Source organism: Argopecten irradians, chromosome 4 (genome assembly GCF_041381155.1).
Source record: "Argopecten irradians isolate NY chromosome 4, Ai_NY, whole genome shotgun sequence".
NCBI classification, from domain to species: domain Eukaryota; kingdom Metazoa; phylum Mollusca; class Bivalvia; order Pectinida; family Pectinidae; genus Argopecten; species Argopecten irradians.
In genome coordinates, this window is record NC_091137.1 from 25,101,728 (window position 1) to 25,116,200 (window position 14,473).

The 14,473-nt window shown below is 36.2% G+C and overlaps 1 protein-coding gene across 1 annotated transcript in view; it reads left to right on the forward strand.

Moving 5' to 3' along the window:
• LOC138321089 (thrombospondin type-1 domain-containing protein 7A-like) overlaps positions 1 to 14,473 on the forward strand; it is a 278,937-nt gene that overhangs the window by 16,923 nt on the left and 247,541 nt on the right. Inside the window, exon 3 of the mRNA XM_069264504.1 lies at positions 13,366 to 13,411. The gene's annotated coding sequence lies outside the window, so the exon portion shown is untranslated. The remainder of the gene's footprint in view (positions 1 to 13,365; positions 13,412 to 14,473) is intronic.

A 14,473-nucleotide genomic window follows, 5' to 3' on the forward strand; every position in this document is an offset into this window, starting at 1 on the left:
TTAGTTCTATCATCTAAATGATCTGTTAACTTCAGGAGAAAATCCCAGTTTCTGTGTGTCTGTTTCATAGCCTGAGTGCTACCCTCAATGGCGTTGTTGCATGCAACATTTAGTGTTGTTTATGATGGTTTAGGGGCGACGGCCTGGGAAAAAAGTGTCCCGATTTATCACATCATTGTTTTGGGATTATACTAATAAATCTACTGGGATCTGTATAGAAACAATAAGTTTATACACCGTTTGGTGTTAAATGCTAGTCAATGAGCTGCAGTGGTCTGCAAGCTTATGGCTCCATTTTTACTGCTCAAACATTCACTAGTATTTCACCTTTATGTCAACAGGTGCTTGATTTTGTTGGTCGGTGAATTTTCTCTTGGAGCTCTAGCTTTCCTTCTCTGCCATTTCCTTTTACATCCAGAGATAATTAATTTTTCTTTGTTTGCATACCAAATCTGGCTTTCTGATTGGCCAGTATTTGTTTTGCATACCACTATGAAAAAAAATCCGAGAATGGCGCGAAACCCCGACGTTATCGTGACGTCACAATAGAGATATTGACGTTGCGTATTGATTCGGTAAAGAGAATCCCTTGAAAACCACAATAATGTTGCATTTAAACATACTTCATTTATTCGAATAGAGTATAAAATTAATTATAAGTATTGATGTCACTATTTTTTAATTTTATCGGGGTATGAAAAAAAATTGTTTCCAAACTTATGTGAGAATCCGCTACGCGGATTCACACAGTTTGCAAACAAATTTTTTTTCATACCCCGATAAAATTAAAAAATAGTGACATCAATGCTTAAATATAATACTTTAGCCAGCTCCCCTATCCCTCTCAAACCTGATAGCCCTTGGCCTGCGTTTTACTTCTGCAAGGAATTATTTTGATTTAACAATAAGAAATTTCTAACTTAACTGCTCAATGTATGTAGATTTTAGAGTGAATAATTAAATTCTGTTTTGATAACATGATCAAAATGCTTGAAACATTTTAATAGTCGTGAAAACCACTGCATTTGTTGACAGTGCACACAACAAACTCCTGTTGGTATCCAGAAGATGGTTAAACATACCGTAAATACAAATATTCTGGTTCACAAGTGATTGCATGGTCACCATCCAACATTCCTCTCATCACTTCGTCTTCTGTGAAGTTTTTCGCAGATCTTGATTAGATGTCTATGTAATGGTCAGAGTAATACTCCTAGAAAATCAATCAAGAAGCCATTTCCTCGGCCCAGATAACTGGATCATATAAAGGATAGATAATATATTGGATAAGTTGCCACTACTTGACACATTTTGCCCTCACATCAACTATTAATTGTCCAATGAAGACGGGGATATTCAATTTTGTCTGCCAGGATCATTTCATGTCTCATGGTATTTTTGTCTGATGGAAAAGGCTAGCTTGTCTATGTAGACAGTGGGTGTAACAGCTTTGGTGATTGTGCTATTGTGGTCATTTCGAGCACATTTCCTAGATGGTCAGGTACGTGGCACATTGCAGTGAAAATGTGATGCTTTTCTTCTAAATATAGGTATTGAACTTGTGACCATGCAAGAGATCAAAAGTTAGTGTTAGAATGTCACTCTGTTACCACTTGGCCACCATGACCCAAAGATGGAAGGCTAGTGATTGAATGTCAATTATTTTAACCACTTGGCCACCATCACCCAAAGATGGAAGGCTAGTGATTGAATGTCAATTATTTTAACCACTTGGCCACCATGACCCAAAGATGGAAGGCTAGTGATTGAATGTCAATTATTTTAACCACTTGGCCACCATGACCCAGAGATGGAGGGCTAGTGATTGAATGTCAATTATTTTAACCACTTGGCCACCATGACGCAGAGATGGAGGGCTAGTGATTGAAATGTCAATTATTTTAACCACTTGGCCACCATGACGCAGAGATGGAGGGCTAGTGATTGAATGTCAATTATTTTAACCACTTGGCCACCATGACCCAGAGATGGAGGCTAGTGATTGAATGTCAATTATTTTAACCACTTGGCCACCATGACGCAGAGATGGAGGGCTAGTGATTGAATGTCAATTATTTTAACCACTTGGCCACCATGACCAGAGATGGAGGGCTAGTGATTGAATGTCAATTATTTTAACCACTTTCATTTATTTTAACCCACTTGGACCCAGTACAATGCGAAGCTTAAATTGTCGGTCATATGTTATTAACTAGTGACCATTAATTTAATAAATTTCAAAACATGATGTTCCGCTGTATTTTGCCTAACATAGATGAATCCACCAATGCGACACCCAGAGAGTGGGCATTGTGACACAAGTTTGAATGTGGATAAACAATCATTATAAACATCACACAAGTAAACTTGCCTGCACCATGACCTGTACAACGAGATGGATTAGGTTGCTCTCCATAGTGAAGGCATGACCTTGTGAATAGATCTGGGTGTGCCTACCCTTTATCTGTCCATACTTATGTGTAACAAACTGTGGCAGATTACATAATGACCCAGAGATGAAGTCAACCACCTCCAGTTGTAGTCTAGTATGGAGGGTAGAGGTTAAGGATAAATCACTCTTTCAATACCTAGACTGCCATTCTGAGCATTTAAAGTGGCCGGAAGGTAGAAGGTATCTATGAGATCAAGGGCATCAAAGCCCGTATTTTAGTGAGTTTATTGGGCCATGATAGCAGAACACCATAATACTGAGATGGAGGTCTACGGCTTGAGGGTTTATCTAATGTGACAAACATTGTAATCCCACAATACTTGGCCACCTCAGACCAGAGATGGAGGCCTTAGCTACACTCCTTAGTGTCATGGATTGGTGACCATGATTATTGAGATGGAGGCCTATTACTTTATTATCTGTGGGGGCTGTCCCCGCTTGGACACCAAGACTACTACCCAGAGGGTCACTACACATTAACCATTTACGGTTTGTACAATCCAATAATGGTCACTACACTATAATGCGCTGTTTCCTTAGGTAGATTCTTGTCTAGCAGTACTTCTGCTCCACCAAACATTAGTAATCAGCCCTAAAAAACTAGTATTGAGTCACAACACTCTACTAATTAAATACATGTACACTGCGAAGATATTGGGTCACTACACATTATGATTATTAACTAGACACCATTAAATATTTAATAATTACAAACAATGATGTTTCAGCAGTGTCATGCCTACTATAGTGATTGGATCAGGCGACACACTCTAATATTGGTCACTACACCTCTATTAATGTAGACTACACTCTAGGTATGTGGTCAACTATCACATAATAATTGGTCACTTACACTCTATAGTATCATTGGTCACTACACTCTAGTATTAGGTCACTACACTCTAGTATTTGGTCACTTACACTCTGAATAGGTCACTTGGGCTCTACCCTTTGGTCACTCCACACTTGTATTGGTCACGTGCCAGATTACATAATAGGTATTGCTGTCACTCATAGTATGTTGGTCACTACACTGGTTAGTATTGGTCACTACACTCTAGTATTGGTCACTACCCATCTCTAGTATTGGTCACTACAACTCTCTAGTATTGGTCACTACACTCTAAAGTATTGGTCACTACACTCCCCCCCTCGAGTATTGGTCACTACACTCTAGTATTGGTCACTTACTCTCTTAGTACTCCTTGGTCACTACACTCTAGTATTGGTCACCTACACTCTAGTATTGTTCACTACACAAAGTATTGGCTCACTGTATTGGTCACTACACTCTAGCTATTGGTCACTAGTATTTGGTCACTACACTCTAGTATTTGGTCACTACACTCTAGTATTGGTCACTACACTCTAGTATTGGTCACTACACTCTAGTATTGGTCACTACACTCTACAGTAAGTATTGGTCACTACACTCTAGTATTGGTCATTGGTCTAGTATTTGGTCACTACACTCTAGTATTGGTCACTACACTCCTAGTATTTGGTCACTACACTCTATTATTGGTCACTACACTCTAGTATTTGGTCACTACACTGGATCACTACACTGTCTAGTAATTGGTCACTACTACACATTAGTATTGGTCACTACACTCTAGTATTGGTCACTTACACTCTATTGGTATTATTGGTCACTACACTCTAGCCCCGACTTAAGTATTCTAGTATTGGTCTCTTCAGTATAGGTCACTACACATTTAGTATTGGTCACTACACTCTAGTTATTGGTCACTACACATTAGTATTGGTCACTACACTCTAGTATTGGTCACTACACTCTAGTATTGGTCACTACACTCTAGTATTGGTCACTACACTCTAGTATTGGTCACTACACTCTAGTATTGGTCACTACACTCTAGTATTGGTCACTACACACTCTAGTATTGGTCACTACACTCTAGTATAGTATTGGTCACTACACTCTAGTATTTGGTCACTACACTCTAGTAGTCATTGGTCACTACACTCTAGTATATTGGTCACTACACTCTATAGTATTGGTCACACTACACTCTAGTAATTGTCACTACACTCTAGTATTGGTCACTACACACTCTAGTAGTATTGGTACTCTAATGGTCCAACTCTAGTAGTATTGGTCAGTACACTCTATAGTATTGGTCACTACACTCTTATAGTATTGGTCACTACACTCTATAGTATACACTGTATGGTCACTACACTCTATAGTATTGGTCACTACACTCATATAGTATTGGTCACTACACTCTAGTATTGGTCACTACTACACTCTAGTATTGGTCACTACACTCTAGTATTGATCACTACACTCTAGTATTGATCACTACACTCTATGTATTGGTCTCTACACGACTAGTATTGGTCACTACACTCTAGTATTGGTCACTCACTACACTCTATTAGTATTACACTCTAGTAATTGATCACTACACTCTAGTATTGGTCACTACACTATAGTATTGGTCACTACACTCTAGTATTGGTCACTACACTCTAGTATTGGTCACTACACTCTATAGTATTGGTCACTACACTCTAGTATTGGTCACTACACTCTAGTATTGGTCACTACACTCTAGTATTGGTCACTACAGTCTAGTATTGGGTCACTACACTCTAGTATTGGTCACTACACTCTAGTATTTGGTACTACACACTAGTTATTGGTCACTACACTCTAGTATTGGTCACTACACTCTAGTATTGGTCACTACACTCTATTATTGGTCCACTACACTCTATAGTATTGGTCACTACACACTAGTATTGGACACCTACATCAAGTATTGGTCACTACACTCTAGTATTGGTCACTACACTCTAGTATTGGTCACTACACTCTGTATTGGTCACTATTATATTGGTCACTACACTCATATTGGTCACTACACTCTATGTATTGGTCACTACACTCTAGTATTGGTCACTACACTTAGTATTGGTCACTTCTAGTATTGGTCAACTCACTCTAGTATTGGTCACTACACTCTAGTATTGGTCACTACACTCTAGTATTGGTCACTACACTCTAGTATTGGTCACTACACTCTAGTATTGGTCACTACACTCTAGTATTGGTCACTACACTCTAGTATTGGTCACTACACTCTAGTATTGGTCACTACACTCTAGTATTGGTCACTACACTCTAGTATTGGTCACTACACTCTAGTATTGGTCACTACACTCTAGTATTGGTCACTACACTCTAGTATTGGTCACTACACTAGTATTGGTCACTACACTCTAGTATTGGTCACTACACTCTAGTATTGGTCACTACACTCTAGTATTGGTCACTACACTCTAGTATTGGTCACTACACTCTAGTATTGGTCACTACACTCTAGTATTGGTCACTACACATCTAGTATTGGTCACTACACTCTATAGTATTGGTCACTACACTCTAGTATTGGTCACTACACTCTAGTATTGGTCACTACACTCTAGTATTGGTCACTACACTATCTAGTATTGGTCACTACACTCTAGTATTGGTCACTACACTCTAGTATTGGTCACTACACTCTAGTATTGGTCACTCTACACTCTAGTATTGGTCACTACACTAGTATTGGTCACTACACTCTAGTATTGGTCACTACACTCTAGTATTGGTCACTACACATTAGTATTGGTCACTACACTCTAGTATTGGTCACTACACTCTAGTATTGGTCACTACACTCTAGTATTGGTCACTACACTCTAGTATTGGTCACTACACTCTAGTATTGGTCACTACACTCTAGTATATCTAGTATTGGTCACTACACTCTAGTATTGGTCACTACACTCTAGTATTGGTCACTACACTCTAGTATTGGTCACTACACTCTAGTATTGGTCACTACACTCTAGTATTGGTCACTACACTCTAGTATTGGTCACTACACTCTAGTATTGGTCACTACACTCTAGTATTGGTCACTACACCTCTAGTATTATTGGTCACTACACTCTAGTATTGGTCACTACACTCTATGTATTGGTCACTACACTCTAGTATTGGTCACTACACTCTAGTATTGGTCACTACACTCTAGTATTGGTCACTACACTCTTAGTCATTGGTCACTACACATTAGTATTGGTCACTACACTCTAGTATTGGTCACTACACTCTAGTATTGGTCACTACACTGTATCTAGTATTGGTCACTACACTCTATAGTATTGGTCACTACACTCTAGTATTGGTCACTACACATTAGTATTGGTCACTACACTCTAGTATTGGTCACTACACTCTAGTATTGGTCACTACACTCTAGTATTGGTCACTACACTCTAGTATTGGTCACTACACTCTATAGTATTGGTCACTACACTCTAGTATTGGTCACTACACTCTAGTATTGGTCACTACACTCTAGTATTGGTCACTACACTCTAGTATTGGTCACTACACTCTAGTATTGGTCACTACACTCTAGTATTGGTCACTACACTCTATTATTGGTCACTACACTCTATAGTATTGGTCACTACACTCTAGTATTGGTCACTACACTCTAGTATTGGTCACTACACTCTAGTATTGGTCACTACACTCTAGTATTGGTCACTACACATTAGTATTGGTCACTACACTCTAGTATTGGTCACTACACTCTAGTATTGGTCACTACAGTCTAGTATTGGTCACTACACTCTAGTATTGGTCACTACACTCTAGTATTGGTCACTACACTCTAGTATTGGTCACTACACTCTAGTATTGGTCACTACACTCTAGTATTGGTCACTACACTCTAGTATTGGTCACTACACTCTAGTATTGGTCACTACACTCTAGTATTGGTCACACTACACTCTAGTATTGGTCATCACTCTAGTATTGGTCACTACACTCTAGTATTGGTCACTACACTTAGTATTGGTCACTACACTCTAGTATTGGTCACTACACTCTAGTATTGGTCACTACACTCTAGTATTGGTCACTACACTCTAGTATTGGTCACTACACTCTTAGTATTGGTCACTACACTCTAGTATTGGTCACTACACTCTAGTATTGGTCACTACACTCTAGTATTGGTCACTACACATTAGTATTGGTCACTACACTCTAGTATTGGTCACTACACTCTAGTATTGGTCACTACACTCTAGTATTGGTCACTACACATTAGTATTGGTCACTACACTCTAGTATTGGTCACTACACTCTAGTATTGGTCACTACACATTAGTATTGGTCACTACACTCTAGTATTGGTCACTACAGTCTAGTATTGGTCACTACACATTAGTATTGGTCACTACACTCTATATTATTGGTCACTACACTCTATATTATTGGTCACTACACTCTAGTATTGGTCACTACACTCTATAGTATTGGCAGTGATTATTGAGGCTGATTGGCACAAACTCATAGCCTCTGAAATGAAATTTTAGACAAGCCTTTCACTGGTTTGGCAGTTTGATATTACACTTTTGAGGCTTGAGAATAATAACCAAAGTGGTGCAATGGTGAATTGCATCATTCAATTTTATTTCAGGAAACTTCAAAGAAAAAGCTAATCAGATTAGAATTCTCTTTATAATATATAGTATAAGATGAACAGTTGTTAAATTTCTCAAATCACGATATGAATTCCATATAATTGAACTTATGTAATGTTGAAGTCTACTAAAGTGTGGGTTTAATACCTTTCTGTAATCCTGTTAGAGGATAACCAGACAAATTATATCCTATTGTAAACTGCTTAGTGCTACCACAGTATAACAATTACTGGGTGTCAAAATCACATTTGATTGTGTTTTAGGTCTTTAACTTCTTAGAATGGTCATATTGATATTGATATACATGGAGGTAAGGAAAAGCCAGGGATCTTGCAGAAAAATAATTGACCTATGGCAAGTGCCTTGTATACCTCAAAGGAACGAGGGTTATTTGCAGAATGTCAGACATCTTAACCACTTGTCCACAGTGTTTTTAGGATGGGAGGCTGGTTGAAGAAGGCTTATATACACTTCTATCATTGCATGAATAACTAGGGCACCATTATTTTTTAATTTTTTAGAAATAGTGTATTCCAAAGCCCATAGATAATATTTCATTGAAATTACATGTAACCTTAAGTTGATACAGTGATATAACAATTCCTCCTGATTTTGAAATCTGTGTTTTTTCTGTAAATGTTTGAATTTTTCTGTTCAGTGATATTGTTTCTCCGGCCTTATGTAAGGCTCCTCGATACTTCATTGAACCTGTAACCTTAAGTTGATACAGTGATGTGATAATTCCTCCTGATTTTGAAATCTCTGTTTTTTCTGTAAATTTTGGAATGTTTCTGTTCTGTGATATCATTTCTCCTGCCTAATGTAAGGCTCCTCATTATCTCATTGTTCTGTGGTGTAGCCATGTACTCAATTGGCCTAATTATCAGAACGGCCTTTATCAGTAATCTGACATCTTGGCAAAGATGTGGACACTGTTGTGTAATAAAAACGGTTGGGAAGGCTCAGGAATGAGGAGAGAATGAATATAATCCTGGGTAATAGTAAATATAGAGGCTTTCACCTGAACATGTCTGAGACTCCCTGTGGCTTCCTTATGTAACAGTAGACCAAACCTGCCATATCTAAATAGGCTAATCAGATTAGAGCTTATATCCTGCTGTTAGACTGACAATCCAATCAGATTGTTTGTTATATCATAAACAGGCTAATAAAAATCTTGTTTAAAATGTAACACTTTCTCACCTAGTATTATGGTTGTTTATACAGGGGCTGGTGTCAAATGTTTAAGGGTTTACAAATAAATACATTTGGTTGGTGAGAAGGTTAGAGGTCAGGGTGATCGGTGAAGTTGTCTTGTCTTTAAGGGTCATCATCATACCTGATCTGTGGCCTAATTATCTTCATTAAATGAGGTACATTGGTTGTAAACATCATTAGAGTATTTGGAAGATAGAAATAGCATTGCTCTTCAGGTAAGTTAGAAAACAATTATAGAACTATCTTTTAATGATAAGAAAACTAAATTATTAGATTGATTGATAGGCATTTACCTATTATATAATTTAATCATTGTTGATCTAATACAAAATCTACAATAAGTTAGTAGGAAAAATGATAACGTAGTGTGTTTTTGTATGATTTAAAAATAACTTTAAAGATGCTCCACCGCTGACAAATGGTATTTTTTCACTATCAAAAACAGGATCAGACGATTACGTATTGTTCTTCAGTTACAAAAGTTACTTACTTTACACCATTACCACCATAAGAAAGTTTGAGCTTAGAAATAATTAATTGCATCCCGAAAAAATTCCGTGGCACTATGTTCTATATAGAATGAAGTTCTGACTGTGCATGCACCAACACCATAATAAATTATATTATTTTTTGTGTTAATTAAAGACATATACATGCACGATTAAACACCAATTATTGTTCAAATTGTGATTGTCATTTATGGTCTGTCGGTGGAGCATCTTTAAAAATTCAATTTTTCATGGTTTAGCTATCCTATAATGAAGTTGCTGCTATAGAAAGTGTTTGCAACAAAAGACACATTTCATAAATATTTTAATTTGAAATTGGTAAAGTTATGCATATAAGACATGCTGATTATAGATATTGTAAGGCAAATCCAGTTTGATTATTTGATTTACTGAATTATATCCCTTGGTCACTTAACTTGTAGTATAATTTATATAATAAAATTTGATAGTTTTTAAAAGGATTAATAGTTTTTAATAGTGATTTGCCAAGATTGAAACCATAAGTATTAAGAACAATAAAGATTAACACTTATCAAACATAGTTTATAGAAGTATTTAACACATTATAAACTCTACTTAGGAATGGTAAATTTGAATTTTAACTAATTCACCTCTAAAATTTCATATTGGACTGGTCTAATCTTTAACTTAGAATAGTCTAAATGTGTCTTCAGGGGTGAATAATTAATTAAATGTACTTACAAGCCTTTATGTAGAAAACTGAGAAGCATTCTATACATACAACCAACAAGGATCGGCTAACATTTGGACCTGAGGATTAGGAATGAATAGATATATTATTAAGTTTTAAATATTTAAGAAGGCTAAAAGTATAAATTGTACACTGATATACTTGGACTAAATTTAAGTGCCTTGAAGGCAAATCGATACATTTTCTAAAGAAAATTTTTTTCCGAAAGAATTCATTTTTGTTGATTCAATTTAACCCTTTCAGATAAAAAAAGTTTATTAGCATTGAAGAATTGCACTTTAGAAATGTTAATGATTTGTTCACAAACTATGATATATTTGAATATATATATACCCATGTATACCCTGCATAGATCACTATAAATACTTTTTACATTCTTTTGTGTTAAAAAATGAAAATCAACAACTTCTTTTGGTCCATAATGTCAAATGATCTACTATTGGAGCTGGGGTTCTTATCATACAAAAACCTATTGTTCAAGTTTATATTTTGAAAGTATTTTTCTACTACTTGACTTGTGGCAAAATTAATTAAATCTATGAACAACCAATATTGATTCAATTGAAATATTGATTAGTATTTCTAAATGCTTCACACATCTTGATATTTGATAAACAAATGTCAAAAGTGAATTTTGAATTGTGATATTTGTTGCAGGAAATGATAATATATTAGATAATGTAATGATTATTTAATTGAAAGATAGAAAATTTTGTTTGTTTGTGTGTGATTTATGAAAAAATTAAAAGGCTGAATATATGCACCTACAGTCATGGTAAAGCTGATATGAGCCCTTGACCCATAGATATTGTGTTTGTAGCACCCCTGACCCCTCCCCACTCTCTAGTGAGCTGATAGCTACTAGGTTACACTGAATTTTTTTTACTATCATTGGTACAAACTTCCATCCCTTTTCCTGCACCTAATTGATGTCAACTGGTCGATGAATGGACAACAAATTGATCTACAACATGATTCTATGAAAGCCGAAAAGAAATGCAATGGCACGATCTCCGAAACTTCTAAACGTCTGGAACTCCTTAAAGGTTAACTCTTTGCATTTAAACTATAGTATGTAATTGTAAAGAAGATTGATTTGTCTGTAATGTAGCTCGCAGCAAACTGATTGTTCATGCTTCGCGCTCTGATATTGTTTTTTTCTGTGTGTGTTCTTTTTCTGTCCTGTCTTCCTGTTTAAGTAAGGACTGTCCAGGAAATTAAGTTTTAATTTGATAGAAAATCTCATGGTAATATCATAATTAGTTACAATACTTTTACTTGATTAATTGCATGTTACATCATCAAAAATATTGTCCTTATTAGGCCAAGACTGGCATAGAAAACACCATATTTGTAGCAAATAGCCCTAGATTTAAATAGATACTGTAATGTGATAAAATAACTTACAACATAATTATAAATGAACTGTAGTATCTTATTCTGATCAAATTATTGTCACTGTTAGTTTAAGTTTGAATACATTCAACTGTATTCTCTACTTTTTTCAGGGTTATGTCCCTTTAATATAGTAAATTGTGACCTTTTTACATTCATCTGCAGAAAAGAAAATGTGTGGGTTGTTTATAACATTGTAAATACTATCAGAATTTGTCAGAGATTTGTTTTCATTAAATATAAATTTATTCTGGAGATAATGCACCTCTTCTGTAATCTTGTAATTATACATACAATGTACATGCCTTTTATCTGTGAACTACAAAGGATTTAATGGCTAAACCTCAGGGTCTAATGAGAGATTTCGGAATTCATAATTTCAATGTGATATTATAGGGGGAAAATTAAAAAAGAAATAAGTAGAAAGATAAGATATATATTATGGCAATATCACTGGCTGCGAATATTTTCATTAATTTATGAAGAAAATTGCAATGAAATTGGTCCTGAGGCAGGTTTACACACTTGCTGGTCACCTGTGGTTTTCGTTAGCCATATACAAGATACATCCCTGCATGACATTGATGTAAATTATGACAAACCTCTGATGTTTACAGTGATTTCCTCGTAACATCTAAAGTACACACCCTATGTATCAGAGCACTCCAGTCCCAATGCCTCTTTGCTTTCTTTTGAGGAGAAGATTTTGAAGTAGATTCTTGATCATGTCTATGAGATTTCATTTTGTAAGTTTGTAAAACATTCCAATCAATGGTTGCTCAAGTTTGGTTGGAGTTAGGAAAGTCTTAATCTGACCAATGTTTGATTCAAGTCATAACACAGCTCGTCTTAAAGTAGACACAAATTAACTGAGATTCCAGCCCTTGTTTTGTAGTACCGTATTCGACCCAATAAGCGCCCATGTCCCTAAAACGCCCTAACCCTTTTTGGGGCCTCAATTTCAATTGGCCAGGCATAAATAAAGACCAAAACTACACAAAACTGTATATATTTACAACAATTTTGTCTTATCATCCTCTTTTCATTTTTTTCAAATTTTAAAACGCCCTGGGCACTTTTTTGGTTGAATCTGGTAATTTGATTGTTTATGATGTTCCTAAAAGTATGGAAGTTAAAACTTCGTCTGCTGCAAGGCACAACTTGCCAAGAATGTATGTAAATATTAGAATTGAAAATATCATGGAATTGAGCATTGTCTCTTCAAATAAACTCAAAGTATTCGGATGACCATTGTTGGGAAAAAAATTTTGCTATAAATGATTGGTTTCTGATTTATGCTGAGTTCTTAACCATATAATCATTAGTATTTTGATATGAGGAACCCGTACAAAATCTACAGGCGCAATGATTTATATCAAAGAAAAGCGGAGATTAACAGAGGCAAGAATGTATACTAACGAGATTATTTTCAGGTTCACACGACCAGAAGGTGATCATAATTGCTGATGATCAACTAAGCTATGATTAAATACATGCAGAATTGTAAATTTTACTTTGTGTATTTACACATCAATATATTGTTTACTGTTTTCCAGAAGACGTCTACCATAACAGAAAAACAACAGAGATTGAGTTTGAGAGGTAAGTGAATGTTTACATTAATTATGACATTTGAACCATGAACGAACTGCTAGGTCAAAGTTGACCAAAAAAGGTGACAAATTCTGTAAAGTGGGGAAATCTAATCTTATTTCTGTAGAAATGTAGCGTATGGGCTTTTTGTTACATAATTACAACATGTTTTTGTGATGAAGTTGTCCATATTACTGAAATCAGGAACGGTATAATCGGATTTTTTGTTTATATCTGTCTAATTAACATAAAAATTTATATATATATTTTTTTTTTTTTTTTTTTTTTTGCCCACCATCATCAGATGGTGGGCTATTCAAATCGCCTTTCGTTCGTGGTCCGTCGTCCGTCCGTCCTTCCGTCCTCCGTCCGTCCGTCCGTCCGTCCGTCCGTCGGTTAACAATTCTTGTTACCGCTATTTCTCTAAAAGTACTGAAGGGATCTTTCTCAAATTTCATATGTAGGTTCCCCTAGGACCCTAGTTGTGCATATTTTATTTTGGGACTGATCGGTCAACAAGATGGCCGCCAGGCAGCCATCTTGGATTTTGATAGTTAAAGTTTGTTACGGCTATTTCTCAGAAAGTACTGAAGGGATCTTTCTCAAATTTCATATGTAGGTTCCCCTAGGACCCTAGTTGTGCATATTGCATTTTGGGACTGATCGGTCAACAAGATGGCCGCCAGGTAGCCATCTTGGATTTTGATAGTTAAAGTTTGTTACCGCTATTTCTCAGAAAGCACTGAAGGGATCTTTCTCAAATTTCATATGTAGGTTCCCCTAGGACCCTAGTTGTGCATATTGCATTTTGGGACTGATCGGTCAACAAGATGGCCGACCAGCAGCCATCTTGGATTTTGATAGTTAAAGTTTGTTACGCTAATTCTCAGAAAGTACTGAAGGGATCTTTCTCAAATTTCATATGTAGGTTCCCCTAGGACCCTAGTTGTGCATATTGCATTTTGGGACTGATCGGCCAACAAAATGGCGACAGCCGCCATCTGGATTTTAGCCACCATCAAGATGGTGGGCTATTCAAATCGCCCGTGGTCCGTCGTCCGCCATCCTTCC